Here is a 23,625-nt window from a genome sequence, read left to right as displayed (position 1 = left end):
CATGAGGGAAACATTAGGGTGGGGAAAGAAATTGTAGCAAGAAATAAAAAAAAATTCTTTGACAGATTGGCTGAACAGATTCTGAAGTCCCTGTTGTACACAAGGAGGCTTGCTGAGGTGCAGATGAAGTGGGTATTTTGCCAACTGTGGCATCAGTCAGAGTGTTGTCTAATGGTTTTAGCACTGAAATAAATACCAGGAATCCCAGGTTCTGTTCCTGATTCTATAAAGCCACTCTGCCTCCTTCTGCTGCCCTTTGGAAAAGGGAAACATGACATTTTTTCTCCTGAACAGGGTAGAGTAAAAAGGAGTATATAATTGGTATTTTACTCCTTTCTCCCTCTTATCATAAATCCTTTAAAAATTTGGAATGAACCATAATTTCTCATAAAAATGTACAATAGTAATAGAATAAAATAAGGAAGAAGAATTCATGGCAAGATCCCCAAATAATAGCAAAGCATATTTATATAGCTCTTTCCTGTAAAACTCCAGTACCTGAATGATTTGTCATCTCATTAATATAGTATCCCCTCCAAAGATACATATGGCTCTCCCTTTCCTATTGATGCCTGCCTATCCATGTTCTCCTATAAATCTGCTCCTGTGATGTCATCATATATTCTAGGGGTTTTCTTCATGGTCTCTTGGCATTGAGGGGATACTGATGGAAGATACAGATTATACAATGGCTGTGCCTGGCTCTCCCTATGTAACTAATTCATTTTTCCTACTCCAGGCATACAATTTTTTGATATAATCTTTTATACTCTTTCCCCTACCTAATTTTTGATCTGTAATATGTTTCAGACTACATATGAAGATTATGCACCATCCATTACTCTTTTGTGTACCCTAGTTATGGAGCATCTATCTGATAAGTGATAGTTCACTTTGATTCTTCTGAAACTGTAGCATTTCATGACTTGTAGTAATCCCCTATCCCCACAAGAGTTTTATTGTTGCTCCATCATTTCAATCATGTCTAACTCTTCATGACTCTATTTGGAGTTTTCTTGGCAAAAATACTGGAGTGGTTTTCTATTTCCTTCTCCAGCTTGTTTTACAGATGAGGAAACTGAGACAAACAGTATTAAGTGATTTTTTCAGGGTCACACAGTTACTAAGTTTCTAAAGTCAGATTTGAACTCAAGCTCAGTGTTCTATTCATTATGCTACCTAATACTCCATAAACCTCTTCAAGAGCCTGTTTTTGTTGTTTTTGCTCCATGATTTCAATCATATCTAACTCTTCATAACTCCATTTGGTGTTTTCTTGGCAAAGATATCAGAATGGTTTGCTATTTCCTATTCTAGTTCATTTTTACAGATAAAGAATTAAGGCAAACATGGTTAAATGAGAAGCTCAGGGTTATGCAACTAGGAAGTGCTTGAGGCCAAATTTGAATTTACAAAGATGAGTCTTCCTGATTTTAAGCCCATTGCACAACCTAGCTGCATCTCTTCCTCAAAAATGTTTATTTTTAAAGATGGATCTTTGCTTTAGGAAGAAGCTTAAAGAACTGTAGAAAACAAAAGAATAATCTACAAGGAAGAAAAAAAGATGGACATGTATGAATATAAACTCTTCTATTACTATATATGCTTTCTTGAACTGGAAATTTATTGTTACATATTGTGAATCATCACTGATATCCTTTTGGGCACATGACAATGTTTTGCTTTTTATATTCCTTTTCTGTCTTTTTCTATTTTGCTTTTTTCTTTTGTATTTAGTTTAATAAAAACATATTTAAAAAGAAACTATAATTTCTCAAAGGAAATCCAGTTTTTCTTCTTCAATAAGCTCAGGTGCTCAGTCATTGTCCAATTTCAATATCTGTCCCAGATTTAACTGATGCATAAAATCTATACATTTTCCATACAACCATGTATGATAGGGTAATAAGCATTTTTTATTCATTTGACTTTTATTATATGACATTTCACTATGGTGAGACTCTTCTAAATTTATTTCATAAGGCTCTTCAGGATTCTTTCAGTAGGTGCTTTAGTATTCTAAGATTTGGTGTAATCAACACAATGTCATAAAAATGTAGGATCCAGAAGACCTTATTAACTATAGGATATCGTTGACTGAATCCTTTGCAGAATTGCTTCCATAACAGTGCATATCCTTCTCTCATTTTATGCTTCATTTTATAGGAACAACCTGAGAGTAGCAGAACAAAGATATCATTTTTATTACTTCTTTTAAGGTACCTAGAAATTGGAGTGTGTTTTATCAAGATTCTTTAGCAACTGATTTTCTTCTAGTCCAGTGAAAAAAATCATAGAGAAAGAAGGGTAGATAAGATACAATAAATCTTTTAAAAAATTAATAATTTTTATGTTGAAAATACATGCAAAGATAGCTTTTAACATTTACCCTTGCGAAACCTTGTGTTCCAAATTTTTCTAGCTTCTTTTCCCTACCTCTTCCCCTAAATAGCAAGCAATCCAATATAGGTTAAATATGTGCAATTCTTCTAAACATATTTCCACATTTATCATGGGGTGCAAGCAAATGAAATCAAAAAGGGAAAAAAAATGAGAAAGAAAAAGCAAGTAAGTAACCAATAGCAAAAACTGCAACAGTACTATGTTGTGACCCACATTCAGTCCCCATAATTCTCTTTCTGAGTACAATTGACTGTCTCCATCACAAGTCTATTGGAATTGGCCTGAATCATCTCATTGTTGGAAAGAGCCAAGAACGTCGCAATTGATCATCATATAATCTTATTGTTGCTCTATGCAATGTTCTCTTGGTTCTACTCACTTCAGTTCACATCAGTTCATGTAAGTCTCTGCAGGACTTTCTGAAATCATCCTGCTGATCTTTTTTGTTTTTTATAGAACAATGGTATTCCATTACATTCAAATAGCATAACTTATTCAGCTATTCTCCCACCAATGGACATCCAGTCAGTTTGTAATTCCTTGTTACTACACAAAGGGCTGCTACAAACATTTTTGCATATGTGCGTACTTTTCTCTTTTTATGATCTCTTTGGGATACAAATCTACTAGAAACACTTCTGGATCAAAAGGTATGCTCTCCAAAATGGTTAGATCAGTTCACAACTCCACCAATAATGTATTAATGTCCTAGTTTTTCCACATCCTTTCCAACATTTATGATTATCTTTTTCTGTCATTTTAGCCAATTTGAGAGGTGTGAAGTGTTACCTCAGAGTTGTCTCAATTTGCATTTTTCTAATTAATAGTTATTTAGAGCATTTTTTCATATGACTAGAAATGGTTTTAATTGCTTCATCTTAAAATTGTCTATTCATATTCTTTAACCATTTATCTATTGGTGAATAGTTTGTATTCTTATAAATTTGAGCCAATTCTCTATATTTTTAGAAATGAGGCCTTTATTAGAGTTATTGGATGTAAAATTTTGCCCTAGTTTTCTTCTAATATTGGCTGCATTGGTTTTGTTGGTAGAAAAGCTTAAATTTAATGTAATAAAAATTATCCATTTTATATTTTAAAATATTTTTTTAGTTTTTCTTTGGCTGTAAATTAATCCCTTTTCCACAGATCTGAGAGATAGATTTTTCCTTGTTCTCCTAATATGCTTGTAATATCACCCTTTATGTCTAAATCATGAGTCCATTTCTACTTTACTTTGGTATAAGGTGTTAGGTATTGGTCAAGTTTCGGCCATACTATTTTCCAGCTTTCCCAGTAATTTTTGTCAAATAGTGAGTTCTTATACCAGAAGCTGGAGTTTGGGGGTTTATCAAATACTGGATTATTATTGTCATTGACTATTGTGAAGAGACAACGAGTCTTAAAGGTGGTACAAAAAAGAGTTTCAATCAATTCTAGGGTCAATGTTTTTAGTGGGTATGCTTTCCAAAACCTCCAGCATAGTTACCAGTATGATAATTAGCTGGTAGAACCAATTAACTCAAAGTAAAGATGTTTACTGAAATGGCCTCATAAGAATTAATTGCAAAACATTCCCCACATAAGCCTAGGATATATACTCCCATAACTATACATGATGTTGGGAGCATTAAGGGTGAAATTGGAGCCATTGTGACTTTTGTGGTGATGTTGTGCTCATAAATTTACTACATAGATCCTGCCATCAAAAATACAACATGAGGAAGATACCACCTAAGAGAGTAGAACAAAGAGGATTCTGTGACATCACAACAGAAATATGATTAGGGATAGGCAAAAAATCAGACAGAGCTGACTGACAGAGCTGACTTGTGTGTGCTATTGAGATGAGACAGACTGAGACAGAGACAGAGAACAGAGATAGAGCGACAGAGATTGAGAGACAGAAAGACAAAAACAGAGACAGTCAGAGGCAGATAGAAGAGGCAGCGAGAGATGGTAAGAAGAGATACAGAGAGAAACAGAGAGAATAGAGACAAAATGACAAAGAAGGAGAAAGACACAGAGGCAGAAAGACAGAAATAAAGACAAAAAGATGGAGAAAGAGAAACAGGAAACAGATATAGACACATACACACAGAGAAACAGAGACAGAGAGAAAGACAAAAGCAAGGAAGAGGGGAAGAAAGAGAAAGAGACAGAAAGGCACTCATACACAGATTTCATCTAACTACAGGGATATTCTCAAGTAGGGACTCAAGATGGATAAAAGTTTATATTGATCCATATTATAATAGTCTTCCCAAAACAGAGAAGAAAAGTGCATCTAGCTCAATACCCAGATGCATATGATCAGGTTGGTACTGCAGTCAGACAATTGGAGCTATTCTATGAAATGTTATCTCAGACATTTTCCCTCATTCTTTTTTCCTTCCCTTAGGGATTAAAAGGAAAACTCTTCCCCTTGAATGATGGACCTAAGGGTCCATCTAGCAGAATGTCAACACTACAAAGGGAGGAGCTGGAATATTGTAGTACTTCACACATACAGGTGGGAAACAACCAAGACAAAATAGTTAGGTTTTGCTCATCAGCCAAACATTTTCATTCCAGCCAGTCACTGAGAGCCAACTTTCATTTTTTTTACTCTAATTATATATCATGGTGGAGTGGAGAGTTGTGTACACTGAATTTGGAATCAACACTTGCTTCCTAGTTGTAAATGGGGTACTTTACTCCTTTGAATCTTATTTTCCTTATCTGTCAAATTAGGGATTAGAAGAATAATAAATTTAAGAATTTAAATCTCTACCAGCAGACATATTTCTAAAGTAGATCATCTGAGGCAATGAACCAGTGACTGGGCAGCAAGACTTGATAACTAGATGTGTTGCTAGTGCAGACCCGGGGCTCTTACATCACAATCTTGAAGGCAAAGTGAATAGTCTTCCTGTTTCTTTCTCCTAAGAATACTCATCAGGAGGCCATTGTGAGTTTTTTCTTTTTCCAAGAAGCCTTGATTTTATATTAAAATGGATTTCTACTAGCTAGAAATGTTGGATATGAGGAAAAGATTGGGCAGCTAGGTGGCACAGTGGATAAGAGTGCCAGATCTGAGTCCAAATCCAGACTCAGACACTTACTAGCTTTGTGATCATAGACAAATCACTTAACTTTGCCTCACTTCACTTGGCTGTAAAGTGAACTGAAGAAAGGAGATGGCAAAACCCATGTCTTTGCCAAGGAAACCCTAAGAAGGGGTCATGAAGTATTGAATGCAACTGGAAAACAACCATATAACATGAAGACAGGAAAATAGAGCACAAAATGTTTTTTTTTTTCTTTTTAGTACTTTATCGCCTGGAGTGACCATACAAAGCAGATCATGAAGGAGAGTGTGGTACGATATATAAAGTGATAGATTTGGTATCAAGAGATCTAGTTTTAACTCTTTCCAATTCTACTTAAAAAGTTCATGATCACAGGAAAACTACATAACCTCTTACAGTTTCAATCTGTGATGTAGAGATAATGATATTGACAATTTTCCTCAAAGGTTTGATTTCAGAAAAATACTTTTAAACTTAAAAACTCCATAACCATGTGAGAGGCAGCAAACATAGAGATTGGTAAGCACTGTACTTAAACTCAGGGAAACCTGGATTTGAATCTCATCTCTTGTCTTGCTATATATTAATATGAATTGGCAGGGCAAGCAACTTAATTTTGAGTTTTAGTTTTCTTATCTACAAAAGAAGGAAAATAATATCAACTTCAGGGCCTTTTTGAGGTTCAAATGAAACAGGATATATAAAGTGCTTTGAAAAATTTTAAAGTGCTATATAAATTTGAGTTATCATCTCATTAAAGACAAGGGTTGAAAGGGTATATTTATTATTTTATACTATGCAGCCCTGCTATTGCTATAGCCCCAAAGTGGAATAACAGCAGGGAGGTTCCAATTCTATAACTCTCACTGTTTTTCTATTTTCAGAAATAAGAAAATATACTCAATAAATCAGGCTATGCTTTCTGGCCCAAACTCAATCTGTATCAATACTTCATTCAAATTTTCAACTAATTCTAAATGCTCCTCCAATGCTTCTTAAATTGTGAGTTGTGACCCCATATAAGGTTGTGTGACTGAATTTGGAGATTATATAACTATGATTTATTATCAGTAAATGTTTGATTTGTATATCTATTTTATAAACCTATATCTGCAATATTGTGTAAAAAATTTCTAGGGTGAAAAGAGTTTGCAAGTGGAAAAAAAGAGCTTTTAAGAAGTTCTATGATACTCATCCTGAGGGCTTTGTCCCACATGTGGTTTGACTCTTGGATTTCATTAAACTATTGTGCAATGTCCTAATGTTCCAAAGATGTAGGAATTGCATTGAGGAGGGAGGAACATTAAAAACAGACAAAAACAAAACACAGTCAGAGAGACACATGGTCATGGCAGGGCACCAGCTTCACCAGATGTCCCAAAACTACTAACAGGCTGTAACTATCAGATTTCCATGGAGGGCATCACCGGACATATTTCCTACCTTTGTGTGGCTGTGCTGCTTGACTCCAGAGGGAGGGAGGACAGAATTAGGAACAATGAGTAGAAAGTAGTAAAGGGAGAGATCATGGAGAGACAAAAAAAATCTTTCTAAATAATCAGAGCTGTCCAAATGTGGAATAACTGTTTTGGCAAGAATGATTTTCTTGTTTTTAGAGGTCCTCAGACAGAGACTGGTTTAATTTCTGGAGTTGTTATAGGGGAAGGGAAAAAGAATCCCATTAATGTAAGAGTTGAACTAGGTGGCTTTTGGGGAACCTTCTGGTTTTTAAAAACTTGTGATTCTATATTCCCAGATAATCTCCTCTGGTCTTCTGGTCTATTCTCTTATAAATATTCTACTTTCTCTTGTTCTTGAATCCTAAAATGTGTATGGGGATACTAGTTTCAATTGTAGATTAAGTTTTCCGGATTCTGGAGTTGTGATATCCATTAGAATTCCTTATTCTAATGAGGAGAGTTTAATAAAAAGAGAAAAATGTGTGGTTTTTTCCTACAAAGATCTTCATTCCTCAAGAGAGTGGGGAAAACTATGAAATGCATCAGAAATGCTGCATATAGTTGATTATCCAACTAATCTTCAAGTTGAAAGGGATATCAGAAGTCATCTAGAACAAGATATATCTAAACAAAAATTACTATAGTATTCCTAAAAAGAGGTCACTCAGTCTTTTCTGGAAGATATTCAGTGGATGTGCAATCTCTTGACAGATTCCCCTTATTGTCCTCAGTTCTGGATGTGAGAAGAACAAGTCTCCTCCCTGTTTTGTGGCAGAGGCCTTCAAATTCCTGAAGATGACAATCATAATTCTTCTTGCCTATTTTTCCATGGCAAACATACACAGTTCCTTAAAGTGATATTCAAATGTAACAATTTCAATGCTTGTCACTAGCTCAGTTATCCTTAATGGATGGTCTCCAGTTTATCAATAGCCTTATTAAAATGTGGCCTCCACTTCTGAGTATAGGATTTTAGTTGTGATTTTATTTTTCAGGGCTGCTTGCTATGATCAATAAATCTGTTCACGAATAAAGTTCTTAATTCAACTGAATGTATGCAGATTACTTTTCAAAGACTCTATATGATGTCCTAGTTCTCCTGAGTTCTATTCCCAACACCATTGGCTGCCTATTGGATATTTTGAACAGTATGTATTATAAGCATCTCAAATTCAACACATTCTAAATAGCACTCATTATCTTTTCCTCACTTGTCTGTTTTCTGAATTTCCCTATTACTTTTGAGGCCATCACCCTTTCAAGAACCTGGGTTTGTAATCTTAACGTCATTCTTACGTGGGATCTTCCAGAATCATTCTTATTGTTCTCACTGACCCCTTTATCCAATCAATTGCCAAGTCTTACCTTTTCTATATTTACAACATCTCCAAAATCTACTTTTTTCCCAATCACATACCACTTTTTTCAGGCCCTTACCAACTCTTCCCTACATCACTGCAGTAGAATCCTCATGGTTTTCCCTGTCTGAGGGAAATATCTTCCCTTTATAATTTTTCATTCACATAGTTGTCAAAAGGACTCTTTTTACAAAGCACATCTGACTATATGTAACTTTTCTACTCTATAAATTCCAGTGGTTCTCTAGTACATCTAAGAAAAGTACAACATTTGTTTGGTGTTTAATAACTTTCGTAACTTGTTTCCCATCACCATTTCCAACTTTATTATTCAGCACTCCTCCTCATGAAGTTTGTGAGTCAACTAATCTAGTTCTCTTACCTGCCTTTTAGATAAATAACTCTCAACTCTGCACCTTTATATATATATATATATATATATATATATATATATATATATATATATATATGTATATATATATGTATATTTCCTCTTTGTCTAAAGTGCATGTTTTCCCTTCTTACAATCACTTAGTAGAATTCTCATTCTTCCTCAGAGCTCAGCTACATCAACTTTGCAGATCCCCCCAATTGCTAGTTCCTTGTATCCTTCTCATTACCTATATTATCTATATCTATCTATCGATATATATATATATATATATACATACATAAACATCAACAAAAATACAAATATGATATATATGCATATATATAACATGTAAATGTAAATGAGTAAATGTATATTTCTATTTTTTGCATTTGATTTATCTTTGAGGATAGAGAATCTTTTGTTTTTGTCTTTGTTTCTCCATTGTCTGATACAGTGCCTAAAACATAGTAGAATAAATAAAATTTTGTAGATTCATTGCTTGAGTATCTGTTTCCTCATCTGTAAAATGAAAGGATTGGAGTGGATGATTTCTGAATCCCCTCTTCACTATAGATCTACAATCCTAAAATCATCACCTTCCTAGTCTGAGATATGTTTCCTTTCATGTGGCTTAAAATTATAATAGCTTTTTTGATTACTATACTATATACTCTTGACCTATAGAGAGATTGTACTCCACCTAAAACCCAGATTTCTTTCATACAACCTGTTGTCTAGTCATGCTACAGTATCTTATGCTTTTAAAATTGATTTTTTAGACTAAAACATAAAATTTCACATTTATTCTTATTAATTGTTAAATTCTTATTTCATTCTATCTAATGTTCTAGCTTATCAAGAACTTTGAAATAGCTGGGTGATGCAGTAGATAGAGCACTGGGATTGGAATCAGGAAGACTCATTTTTCTCAGTTCAAATCTGGCCTTAGACACTTACTAGTTATGTGATCCTGAGCAGCTCATTTAAGCTTATTTACCTCGATTTCTTCATCTGTAAAATGAATTGGAGAAGAAAATGGCAAACCACCCTAGTATTTTTGCCAAGAAAACCCCAAATGGGGTCACAGAGTTAAACATGGCTGAAACCACTGAACAACAACAATCAAGATCTTTTGGAATCCTGAATCCTTGAGCCAGTAGCTAGTCTTCCTAATCTTGTGTCATTGATAAGAATATTAAACAGTTTGGGGCCAAGCATCAGTGCTTTGGGACATTCCCTTAGAGACTACCTTCTGTTGCCATTGAGCCATTAATGATTACTCTCTGAGATGGACCATTCAAGCATTTTGTAATTCATCTAACTGTATTATTGTCTAGGTCATATATGGCCATAACAGTCTAGTAACTTTGTAAAAAATGAAGATACTCTTTGACCTATTTTTGAAGCCTCTTTATAGTAACTTTTTTTTTTCTTCTAGATGCTCACTAATAATTACTTTACTGATACATTCTAGATCAGAGGTGCTCAGAAGGCCAAATCCAGTGCTACATTTTTATGGCAACAAGATAAGATGGCTTTTATATTTTAAAGCCATCTTTTTTAATATAAGAAACATTTTAGTTCCCTAGTCATGTAAAAATAGGACAACAGTAATTGACCTTTCAGCTGTAGTCTGCTCAATCCTATTCTAGAATTTCCAAGAAATAAAATCAACCTCACTCACCTAATTTGTAGACTCGATTCTCCTTTCTTTTCAAAAAGTGGGCTTTTTCCATTTGTCCAATAGTGTTGTACCTCTTCTGTTTTCCATGTTCTTTCAAAGCTCACTGACATTGTCTCATAATCATTTCCATCAATTCTTTTAGTACCCTATATTATAGTTTATCTGGTCCTAATTATACTGAGACACTGCCCTCACTGAGGGTAGCTAGATGCTTTTATTGTCTTCTTACTTGTATTTCAATTTCCTACTGTGCCTTTTTGTTTCTCCCTTTGAATCCAAAGACCATTCTTCTTGGCAGAGAAAACAGAAAGAAAATGAAAGTTGAAGTTGCTTTCTTCTCTCTATTTCTCATTATTCTTATTATATCCATGCTGAGCAGAGATCCTCTTCTAACTTTGACCTTGACATGCCATGCTGCCTCTATTAACACCATCAATTCCACTTCCTTCCCCAAATAACCTGGAATCTGTTCATAAGTCCTTTGGTTCTGACAGGTCAGCCTTTGCTTAGCTTGATGGAATTCAAGCCTTCATGGGACTTCTTTTATCTCTCTTTGCTATATTCCCTCCATTCCCTTTCTGTCTTTTTAGTAGCCTATGCTGTCTTTCTCCATTAGAATATAAGGTCCTTGAGGGACAGGACTGTTGCCTTAGAACAAATTTTGTAGCCTTAGCACAGGCAGCACTTAATAAATTAAGTATCCTTGTCTGTCTCTCTCTGTCTCTATCTCTCTGTTTCTGTCTTTCTCTTTATAGTCCCCTTTTCAAGGGATTTAATTTTCTTTTGCTGTTCCTCTCCTATTCTACACTCATATCAGTGATGACCTTTTATTTCTTGGATATCATTTAGTACCTCATTTGTTTATCTTTGAAGTCATAGCTACTAAATTATAGGATGGCTCAGGTTCTGACAAGGGGGAAGAAAAGGAAGGCTACCTTTCCCCCAGAGTCTCAGGCAGTTCCAGAACTCAGTTGGTGGCAGGAACACCTACCATCACTTGGGGATGGATTATCATGGCCCCTTATATTCCCATTGCCCTGCCCTGGGATATATCAAATCCAACCAGGGAAACAAATCAGGAAGTACATTTTCCCAAGGGTCACTCACCATTTTATCTTTCTATATTCCTGAATTTCTTGACACACAGTGTTCAAATGCAATGGACGTCAACAACTCAATTCCTTTTGAATTTATAGAGTTTTATCAGTCCTTTACTATCTGTTATCATTGCTTTCTAATATCCCCTCCATCTTACCTTCTATACCTTATTTTCATTTCTAGAAGTCCTCTGGCACTATCATCTGCCCCAAAGTTGTATCTTTTTGAACTTTCAGGTTTTTCACTGTCCCAGTAGGCCAATTTATTTAAAAAATGTATTTCCTCCCCCAATTAGAGTATGAGGTCCTGAAAAGAAGGAACTGTCTTTGTACCCCAGTTCTTAACAGTACTAGCAATATATTAAATGGTTAACAATTATTTTTCCATTCATTCATTCAACCATCCATCCATTTATACATGCATGCTTGCATTTCATATTGTGGTGTTTGTTTACATATCTTTTCTCCCTATTAAAGTGTAAGAGCTATGAGTACAGGGACCACATCTTAAACAAGTTTTGTACCCATTACCTACCACAGTGCCCTGAACACAGTGGATGCTTAAGAACTATTGTTGAATTAGAGGAAATCGTGATGTTTTTGAACAAAATGATTTGCTAGACTTCCTTCATATTGAGATGGAAAATTTTATTTGCACTTAATGTGTTTAAATGAGAATGAATGAGAAATATTAGGTTAGGTCTGAAGATCCCTCCTACTTCTAAATTCTATGAACTTACTATGAATATAAAGAATAACTTCTACAAATAGTCCTCCTGACCTAGAGAGAATAAAAAAAAAATCCAGCATGCCAAAAATGGCTAATTGAGCAAAAAGTAGAAATGACTTCACACAAAAGGCAGGTTAAGGCTTTTCTGAGCTGTTTGGCCCTATTCTGAACCTTTCTGGTAGATGACTCCCAAGCTTCTCTTCCAGCCAACATCTGTTGGCATTTTAACAATGAAGCTTCCCCCTTAATTAATCAATTTGAGACCACATGGAAGAGATTTGTGTTTACAGTGTCAAAAATCCTGACAAAAACATGCATGGGAGGAAACTAGGCATGCATAGGAAATGTAATTTATTTTTTAAATACATGCAAACAGTAATCTGTAAACCACATATATGCAAGAAATATGTGCCTACTTTTGCAAGTAAAATGTATTTATCATTTTTTAGAAAGGATATGTTTTGGTTAGCAGAATTAACCTTATATCACAGTATAGGGGTTATGGAAAAGGTGATATATTTAGGGAAGAAAAATAAAGTCCACAAAATAAGTTGTTAGACTTTGTATTTTTGAGAGAAGAGAAAGGAGGAGAGAGGGGATATAGTGACTTACAAACTGAATATAAATCAATCAGCACACTTTGCCCAGAAGAGCTGTTAATAAGTAAGTCTGATGTTGGGTTATATAAATAAGCGTAGAAATCAGAGTATTTTCCTATTACCCTTTATCACATAAGGAGGATATGTCCATTTTTGAGCTTTTCACTTTAAGAGGACCTTAGACTAGGTCCACAAAGGTAATTTCAAGGTTGGAAAATCAGAACTAAGGGAAAAAGTATTATCTAAACTAAAGAGGAAAGTGATTGACTTAATAACTGCACAGTTTATTTAATGGTTATTAAGGAGTGATAAAGAATGACTCTTCTATCTCTACTCAGGAGTATGAAGAAGTGAAATTTAAATGAAGCAACATGGATTTGGATTAGACCTGAGGAGATACTATCTGAGATGGCGCTTTGCTCAACCATGTAATGGACATCTGGCAGGGCCTAAAATTTCCTTTATATGAAAGTCTTTAACATGTTTGGATGGTATTTGGTATGCCTTGACATAAATTAGATTAGCAGTTCTCAAAGTATGGTCCTGTGATTCCTTAATGTCTTTTCAGGAAACTGCAAGGTCAAACCTATTTTCATAATAACATTAAGACACTGTTTATTAAAATACTCTGTTCTTTTCCGACTACCTATTTGTGCAAGACTGGTTTTTCTTCATCTACTTTACCTAAAACAACATATTGCAACAGATCGAATGCAGAAGTAGATATGAGAATCCAGCTGCCTTCTCTTTTTTATGAGTATTTTATTTTTTAAAATACATGTAAAGATAGTTTTCAACATTCATTTTTGTAAAACTTTGTGTTTCAAATTTTTCTTCTTCCTTCTGTTACCTCTCTCCTCAAGACATCAAGCATCTAATATAGGTTATACATGTACAATCCTTTGTCATGTTGTACAAGAAAAACCATATCACAAAGAAAAAACAAAAAAGAAAAAAGGCAAGCAGACAGCAACAAAAAAATGTAAAAATACTATACTTTAATCTACATTCAGGCTCCATAGTTCTCCCTCTGGATGCATATTAAATGTTCCTCCCAAGTCTATTGGAATTGTCTTGAATCACTGCATTATCAAAAAGAGCCAATTCCATCAAAGCTGATCATCATATAATCTTGTTGTTACTGTATACAGTGCTTTCTTGGTTTTACTTATTTCACTAGTCTTTCCAAGCTTTTCTGAAATAATTTTCCAGCTGCCTTTTCTCAAGCCAGATATGAACTACGAACTAAAGTTCTTCTCCCTAATTTTTTTTGGTTTGTTTTAGAAATATATCTCTATGCTAATGATTTTTTTGTTGTTAATGATTCTCAAATGCACTTAGCCATAGCTAATTTCTCTGTTGAACTTTAGTCTTGTATTTCCAGGTATTAATGGGACATCTTGAACTAGATGTCCTGTAGTCATCTTAAAACACTACAAAGTCAAAATTGAATTCATTATCTCCTCAAACCTCTCTCCCCTACAGACAATTTTCCTCCATTCCAAATTTCCCTGTGTAATATTAGGGGCTACTTAGTATCAAGGGCACCACTATCATCTCGGACATACAGGCTTTCAATGTAGAGATCACCCTCATTTTCTGTCCTTTTCCTTCTCCTGAATATTCAATCTGTTGACAAGTTGTGTTGGTTTTACTTCACTAATAGCTTTCTCATATGCTCCTTTCTCTCCTCTGACAGTGATGCCCCTGAATACTGGTCCTTGTCATTTCACACATGGGCTATTTCAATAGCCACACCTCTCTCTCTCTATTTAATTTTATCCTCCTCTTAGACATGTGCAGTGATGACCAAGCATTCTTTGCATGCTTATAAAGGCTAGTTCCTCTTTGGTCATTTACTCATTAAATTTGATAGATAGATGGTTGATAAATTGATGGATGGATAGACTGATAGATAAAATAAATACCACAGATACTTTGTTAAATTATTTATTAAGTACTTACTATGTGCCAAGTATTCATTTATGTGCTCAGAATACAAATTCATGCAAACTGGAGAGTTCCGGCTCTCACATTTTTTTCTTTGTAATGTGGAAGACAATACAAAAGTGAATATGAAAGAAGGTTAAGGGGGCAGAAGTAAGTGTGGTATCATCTTTTTGAAGTGGCTAGGAAGTGTCCTGAAGGCCTGCTTCCTTTTTGGTAAGACATGAAAAAAGTTCATCTATCAGCACCTGGAGTTTAAGGTTGCAGTCTGAGAAAAGATAAAGAGTGGCTAGAGTGTAGGCAGTATGTTGAGATTATTATTTTTGAACACAGTTCTTTATTGTCCAAGTTACATTTTCAAATTGTCATTTTCACATGTAGTGGTGCATTTTTTTCTTTAGAAATTATTAATATCCTTTGTTTTTACATTCATATGTATCTTTTCTATGTCTTACCCAGAAAACTAATAGAAGAGGATGTAAAAGAAAGTTAAATATTAGGGATACCTTTTTCTTTTTACTTTTTAAAGTATAATTCCCAATTATTCTTTAGAATTGTTGTACCAATTCATAGCTCTACCAACATGCTGCATTAATTTCTAAGTGCAAGGAAGAATCACATCAGAGAGGAAATGCCATAAACATCAGTACTTAAAATTGAAATTTTATTACATTTGATTCATATGATTATAGAGCTATAGATTTAGAGCTGGAAGAGACCAGAGGTCTAGTCCAAAGCTTCTTAAACTGTGGGTAATGACCTCGTGTGAGATTGCATAACTGAATGTAAAAGTCACTAAATTGTGATTTATTGTTAGTGAATGTTTGATTTGTACATCTATTTTATTTATGTATATACTTGGGGTTGCATAAGAATTTCTTGGATGAAACAGATGAAAAACAAGTGGAACAAGTGTAAGAAGCCCTGATCTAGTCTAACAGATGAAGCAACTGAGACTTGAGAAGTAAAGTGACCTGAACATGATCATAAAGGCAAATGGCAGATGTGTAGATATGCCTTCTTTTGTACTTTAAAATTACCCAGTAATTTGATTGTAATATTTTTATAATGTGTAATATCATTTTAATGGACATTTTCGGCATCTGATTATTTTTTTTCTTCCTGTAGGATTATATGGAGTAAACTATCCCCAAAATGTTAATATCTTTATAAGCTCCAGTAGTCTAAAACTGAACTGAGATTTTTGGAATACTTTGTATTATTTGAGGAGGGTTTTTTACCTCTTAAATCAAGCTATTAATTTTCTTTCCAACTTTTTATTTCAAAGGCTTTCTTTCCTACTTCTTTTCTCTATTGCTCTCATTTCACTTATTTTATTTTTAAAACTCTTTTTAAGCTTTGGAATTGTTCTAATTTTCTGATTCATCTCTTGAGCATCACTAGTACCATAATAGCTTTTTCTTTTCCTTTTCAGGTTTGCATTCTTTGGCTATTGAGAGGTATGCTCTAGTATCACAGGGCCAGTTTGATCAGGAGCTGTAGTCTTCTAGTAGGCTTTTTCATTAAGATCAAAGGCTCACAATTTGATTGCTATCATTATGAGCTTTCAAAGTTACAGGCCTAACTTTGGGTCTAAGCAATATAAGTTATAGATTTTTCTTTCTCTGGTATGGAGCTACCTATTCTGTTTAAGAGAATGGGCCTTTGATCCCCTCTGAGGACACTGCTGGTCTATTATTGTTCTCAACCTAGGTTAGAGTCCTATCACCTCTAGAAAATCCTGGGCTTCTGGTTCAGAGCTGAGTCTGTGATCTGCCTTAAACAACTGTGAGCTATATTATTGGTCCAATTCTTTTTGGAAACTTAGTGGTTGAGTTCATGATTCCAAAATGTACCTGTTCAGTTTTTGCCCTGATGGATTTGCCAATGGATTTAATTTGTGATTGTGGGCTAAAAAGATTACCTACTGTGCTTTTCTCTTAGATTTTTTTGATTACTACTTGGTCGGTCATTATTCTTAGACTTTTGTTGGAGTGGTTATGTTGAGAGAGAGAGAGCTGAACTCTTTTGATCTCTTCTGCTATCTTTCTTTGTCTCTCAATATTAGATTCACCAAGGTAAACACATATCTGAGGTGAATATATAAAAATTGCTAACATTTATATAAAACTTTGGGGTTTGCAAAATGCTTTCAGATAATTTTTTGTTTTGATTTTCATCATACTTTCAGAAATGATTTCTACAAGAAAAAAAGCAGCCCCACCATATGAAAGAAATCATACTAATATTTTATTTCAAGGGATAGTCTTCATCAGTGTGCCATCTGGCATTTAATGTGATTCAGGTGAAGAAGAACATAAAATGATTAATTTAATTACTACCTCAGTCCCCAAACTCACTATCCCAATATCATCATCATCATTATTAGCATCTCATTTTAATCGTGTCTTACTGAGTTCCTAAAGAAATACTGGGTGAATTCACTATTTTGCCATTATTCTCTTACTTCTAATGTTCTACAGACCTTTGTACAGGTGGGCAAAATAGCTATTTTCAATATTTTCATAAAAGAAGTGAAATTGAAAAGTCACAGCAAAAAGAGAACTAAACTTGTAATAACAAAACCCTCAATTCAGATCCAATTGCATACTTTTACTACCTATGTTACTCTGAGCAAATGATCTATCCACTTTCTGCCTCAGTTTCCTCATTTGTAAAATGAAGATAATAATAGCATCTACTTCCTAGGTCTGTTATGAAGATAAAAAATATGTACAAAGTGCTTTTGCAAACTTTAAAATACTATATAAATATTAGCTATTATTAAGTAATATTTTATTAGTGAAATCTATTTTGTACTTTTTTATGGATCACTTATGTTTAGATGATTATATACAATGGTTTTCTCTCTGATGGTGAGTTGGTTCCAAAATTGTTGTAGTCATTGTCTTCTTCTTGAGGACAAACATTCTGTAGTTTCTGATGCTGATAATCTGTTGTAAAACTTCCTTAACTTTTTAAAACAAAAGTCTATGACAACTTTTTAAGGATGCTTTTTTATTGACATAATACTAATCAATTTCATGCACTTTGCCTTTTGATTTCTCTTTTAGATCAATATTTCATAGACTCTATCCAGAAGTATGCTACTTTTACTCATATTGGATGGCCTTCTTTTATCTTAATTTGGGGATAGCTGCTTGTTCCAAAATTGTTTCAGTAAATTGTTTTTTACTTATTTACCATATGATCCTCCTCTTCCTCATTAATGGTATCCCCTTTAATATCAACCATTAGCTACAAAACAGTGTAAATTTTGGGGTTTAATTAATATTTGTTGCTAAAATCCTCTTCTAGTAACTTTTTTACCCCTGAGGCAATTGGGGTTAAGTGACTTGCCTAGGGTCATACAGGTAGGAAGTGTTAAGTGTCTGAGGACAGATTTAAACTCAGGTCCTCCTGATTTCAGGGCTGGGGCTCTATCCACTGCACCTCCTATCTGCCCCTTCTAGTAACTCTGCCCACATGGATATCTTTCCGGATTCTTAAAACCCACGCATAGTAGCAAAATTCAAGCTCTGGCAACTTCTACCAGAAGTGGTCCAGAAAATCTGAGAGCTCGTTGTCAAGGATCAATCTATTCCCTACCCAAGAATTAGGTGCTTTTTGATTCACTTTTTTTTTGTTATACCAATTCATTAAACTATCTCCTTAGATATGAAGAAGATATAATTTGCATTGATAGAGAGCGTGTGAATAAAATAAAAAAAATCTTCGAGAGAATGAAATAATATTTGTCTTTTAGGTTATGAAGACTTTACTCCATGATCAATGTTTTTGAAATTAAGGATTCTGAGATATCAAAAAATTCAATTAATTAACAATTTTTGCTATCTACTATGTAAAAAAAATTGTGCTGAGGTTAGGGTGAGATAGATAAAAATTAAACAGTACCTATTTTGAGAGAAATTACACTCTACTGGGAAGATACAATTTGTACACAAATAAATGTCAGAGTAAATGGAAATTAATAAAAAGTAATTTCAACAGGGAGAGAATGGTTATAATAGAGAAGAATAAAAAGAAAGCTCATGTAGATGGTGGCACCTCAATTGTGTTTTGTAGGAAATTAGAAAATCTACAAGGTAAAGGAAATGAGGGAGGACATTCTGGACATAAATACCATTCATGCAAAGGTCAGAGTTGGAATATCATGTATAGAGAATCAGTAATAGTACAGTTTTATTAGAACAGAGGGTATATAAAAGGTAGAATTCTGAAATGATTGAAAAGGTGAGTGGGAGCCAGATGGAAAAGAAAAGAGAAGAGAGGAAGAGAATAAATGTTTATCCAGCACCTACTACTATGTGCCTAGTGGGGGTAGCTAGGTGGGGCAGTAGATAGAATCCTGGCTTGAAGTCAGAAAAACCAGAGTTCAAATCCGATCTCAGATACTTACTAGCTGTTTAACCCAAGTCATTCAACTCCTTGCATAAAAGTGGAGAAGGAAATAGCAGACCACCTCAGTATCTTTGTCAGGAAAACCCCATGTCCCCAAATTAGACATGACTGAGCAACAATATGCTGGGCACTGTATTAATTGCTTTACAGATATCTTCTTTGATTCTCACAACCATTCTGTGAGGTAGATGCTATTATGATCCCCACTACACAGTTTAGGAAACTGAGGTAGAAGCAGAAATTTTTTTCTAGTTATATAGCTAATGTGTGAGAATGGATTTGAATTTAGGTTTTCCTAATTCTGAACCCAGCATTCTATCCATGGTGTTATCTAATTAGAGGGAAAGCCTTAAACTCTTGGGGTCAATATTTTGAATTTTAGTCTAGAGACAGTAGGGCAGCACTGAGAATTTTGGATAAAGTCAAATTGGAGACATTGAGGAAGAAGACCTAGACTAGAACTATGAACAACATTTGACTTTTAAGGAAGTGGACAAAGGACAAGGGACACAATTTTTAGAATTTTTGTCCAAAAGTTCTTGGACTAGATAACCTACAAAATCAATTCCAATGATATGATCCTTTGATTAGAAAATTTTAGAAGACCAATTGAGGAAATATCTTCAGAGAGCTTTTTGCCTTCATTTTCAATTAGCTTCTCTGCTTGGTTTCAACTCCACAATTGTGCCTTCTACCTGAAATCTCATCATTAAGCCAATTGACTCAATTTTGATGTTCAACATCTTCTCAATTGCCTTTTCCCAGTGATTGGGAAGGCTGAAGTGCAGAGCAGTAAACTCAAACTTCCTTTATAGAGAGCTCAAAACTTTCCAAGTTAGCTCTTCATTTTCTATCTAGGACTCTGCTTGGTTTCAGTTCCATGAATATCATCTCCCCTCCCCTTTTCTGAGTGTTCCTAGGTACTCCCCCTTTCAGCTTCCTTTTGTGTATCATTTTTCCTCCTTTGGATTGTAAATTCCTTCAAGTCAGGGTTTGATTTTCTTTTTCTTATTTGTATCTCCATCTCTTAGTGCTATGACTGACACATAGTATACATTTAACACATGTCTACTGACTATTGCAACAAAAAGAAAGACATCAAGAAGTAGTTGGGGATGTGTGATCATTGGAGATAATTGCTACACACAGATTTCAGTGATGGATTTTTAAAAAATACAATGTCTCTTGTTAAGTTCTGTCTGACTTTTTGTGACTCCATTTGCAATTTTCCTGGCAAAGATACTGGATTGGCTTGCCCTTTTCTTCTTCAGCTTATTTTATGGATGAGGAAGTGTCAGAGGCCAGATTTGAACTCAGGAATAATTATTCCTAAACCCAAGCACTCTATCATTTATGCCTGAGTTGCCACATTTCCTACATTTTTCTAACCTTTAATCACTGTAAGAGTTGCATCCATGGGAATGATTCTTTCTCTATTTTCTTACTCTTTACTTTCATTGCTACCTAACCTTAATTACTGAATGGATATATAACCTCAGTCAAATTAAGATCTGTTGAAGACTTAGATTAAAAAGGCCATGATCTGCCACTACTTCTAGGGCCATCTCCAGTTGCCCTGATAAATATCTTGCCGTTAGACCCAGATGGCTCTGGAGGGGAAAGTGAGGCAGTTGACCTTGAATAGTCTTCCTCACTTAAATCCAATCATGTGAAAGTCATGGCATCATTTCCCTGATATCATGGTCTTCTCAGAAAACAAAGGAAAAACCACAACCTACATTCTGTTCTCACTCTCTAAATAATATCAAGATGTTTAGGTAGCAGCCCAGTAGCTGTTCTCCCGGTCTATATATTGTCCTCACTTCAGAAATGACACTGCTGACAGTAGTATTTCTTGGGCAGTTTACATCCCCCAGAATGTGCTGAAGTTGTTTAGCAGCTTCTCTGATTAGGGTAATCATCCACACAGACACCAGTCATCATTCTGCACCTGCACAGCCACTGAATTCTGCATATTCCAGGCGTGCAGTAGTTGCCCAGGCAGAGAGCTGCTGGATTTTCCAACTCTCATCCATATTGCACTTGGCTATTTTGCTTGCTCACACACCTTAAAAGTCCCCTCCTTCTCCTGAGTGACTTATTTGGAAAGTGGAAGGCATGCAGTAAGTGGGGATGTTAGAGGGAGTTAGATGAGGCTGATTATTTAGCCTTGGCTCATGGTTCTATGGGAGAGTCATTTAAATGAAGAATGATGGGAGCACCTCTCACATCAAGATGAGAACTGTAACTAAGTCACAATAGATCTGTCTGTAAGGTTCCCATAATTTTCTTGAAAGCAGGAGTTATCTTTTACCATTTATTGTATCCCCAGAACTTAGCACAGTGACTGGCACATAGTGAACAACTCTGCCTTCTTTAATATACATACACACATTGTTATAGGAATTTCTAGGAATAAGTGATGCCTGAAGTCTAGAACCATAAAGAAAAATGAGGACTTGAGATGAATCCAAAAGAAAATAGGAAAGGAGAGGGGAGAGTATTTTGGGTAAATGAAATGGTATGAATAAAGACACAAATTGTTGGATATTTATATACTACATTTTTTTTTTTGGTTATTGTTTTATATCTTCTCAAAGTGGCAGGTGGTATAGTGGATAGAGCTCCCAGTTTGAGGTCAGGAAGTCATCTGATTTCAAATACAACCTCAGATACTTACTAGCTGCATGACATTGGGCAAGTCATCTAACTTCTGTCAGCCTCAGTTTTCTCATCTATAGAGGAGGATTAATAAAAGCCCTCCCCTCTTAAAGTTATTTTGAGGATCAACTGAGATAATAATTATGAATGCTATATAAATTTTAATTACTATGATAATAATAGTCATTATAATTTTGATGAAATGTTCTATTTCCTTTAAGAAGCCTGGTCATAAAATTCCAAATCATAGTGTGGCATCAAGTAACAGAGAATGGGCTTGAAAGAATTAAGATTTGTTGGGATGTAGATATTATGCATTCTATTTTTTTCTAGGTTTGTAAAGGAAGATTGAAGAGGAAGAGCCAGATGACATAGATAAATCAGAGAAAGCAGAGATAAACGCTCTTCAAAGTCTGCCAAATTTAGAATGTGGAAAAGAATCAGGTAGGGAGATTTGGAGAAAGGAGCTAAGAAGAATAATGTAAATATAAGTAGCAAGAAAGCATTAACATTGAATTTAATTATTTAACAAATTATAAGTAATGGACAAAGCCCTGAAGAAGGTATGGGGTATGCTGTTGAGGCATTAATAAAAATGATTAGCAACTTAAGGCTTATCACACCTAATTGACAAAGTATGCTTTTTATGCTTAGACTTTTAGAATCTCTTTGTGTGATAAATTGCCATTTATATTTAAACATATCTCTCTATATATTATATGCTACATGTATATGCAATGAAGTATATTTACATATATAGTATGGGTGTCTTAAGCAAGACAAACTATGATAAGAACGTGTGGATGGTTTTCCTTTATCCCAATGAGGGAAGGAACTACATCATGGTTTATAGACCAATGAACTTGGAGGGGGATCTGGGTTCAAATTCTAACTCAGAATCTTTCTAAATATATGACTATAAATAATACATTTATTCTTTCTGAATGTGTTTCCTGATCAGTAAAATGGACATACCTATCTGATAATTTTTTGTGGGAAAATGAAATGCTTACAATTATAAAAACTTCTTGATACTAATTGATATCACTGAACTATATTTAAGAATCAAATATATTTTATATGTTATTGTTCTAAATAAATAATCATGTTTCTCTTTGGAAAAATCCACCTCCCCCACATTGTAGTGTAAAAAATGGTATGAAGTTCAAATGACTTGCATTTCCTTTGCTTTTCATGATCAAAGAAAATTTTAATTGCTCAAAGCTTTGCTTATAATCCTCTGATGGTCTGTACCAGAAGGACAACCCTTGCCAGAATATTTTAGTGGATGTCCTAAAACTTTAATCTATAAAATATAAAAACATATCACATGTGGATACTTCATTTTCTCCTTTTTTTCAGACTAAATGTCTCCCCAAATGGGTGTTAAAGTCTCAACATAAAACCTACTTTTTGATTGCACTCTTTTCCTTTAAATATTTAATTTTAATAATATCTTCTTTTTATATTACTTTCATTTCTGAATGCATCTCTTCTTCTTTACCACTCAGTGAACTATCTCTTTTAAAAAACATGAAAGGGGAAAAAAGCAGTTTAGAGAAGCTAACCAAATAACGACTTTTGGTAAGTCATTTTTCAGTTGTATCTGATTGTAACCCTATTTAGTGTTTTCTTGGCAGAGATACCGGAATGTTTGTCATTTCCTTCTCCAGATCATTTTACAAATGAGGAAACTAAGTCATCAGGGTTAAGTGACTTGCCCAGAATTGCTAATAAGTGTCAGACTAGATTTGTGAGTCTTTCTGATTCCAGCCCCATTATTCTATACAGTATAATCTATACAGTATAATCACTATATA

At 34.5% G+C, this 23,625-nt stretch overlaps 1 long non-coding RNA gene across 3 annotated transcripts in view; it reads left to right on the top strand.

The window, feature by feature from the left end:
* Window positions 1–4,476: 4,476 nt before the first annotated feature.
* Window positions 4,477–23,625, top strand: part of LOC116420662 — an 83,417-nt gene continuing 64,268 nt past the window's right edge. For 2 of the 3 annotated variants that reach the window (XR_004231046.1, XR_004231047.1), the window contains exons 1-3: window positions 4,477–4,720; window positions 22,139–22,249; window positions 23,317–23,389. This is a non-coding gene — a long non-coding RNA (uncharacterized LOC116420662). The remainder of the gene's footprint in view (window positions 4,721–22,138; window positions 22,250–23,316; window positions 23,390–23,625) is intronic. The other variant, XR_004231048.1, reaches the window with a different exon arrangement.

This window comes from Sarcophilus harrisii, chromosome 1, assembly GCF_902635505.1.
Source record: "Sarcophilus harrisii chromosome 1, mSarHar1.11, whole genome shotgun sequence".
Classification (NCBI taxonomy): domain Eukaryota; kingdom Metazoa; phylum Chordata; class Mammalia; order Dasyuromorphia; family Dasyuridae; genus Sarcophilus; species Sarcophilus harrisii.
The sequence above is the reverse complement of the archived record's forward strand: the minus strand, read 5'-3'. Positions and strand labels throughout refer to the sequence as shown.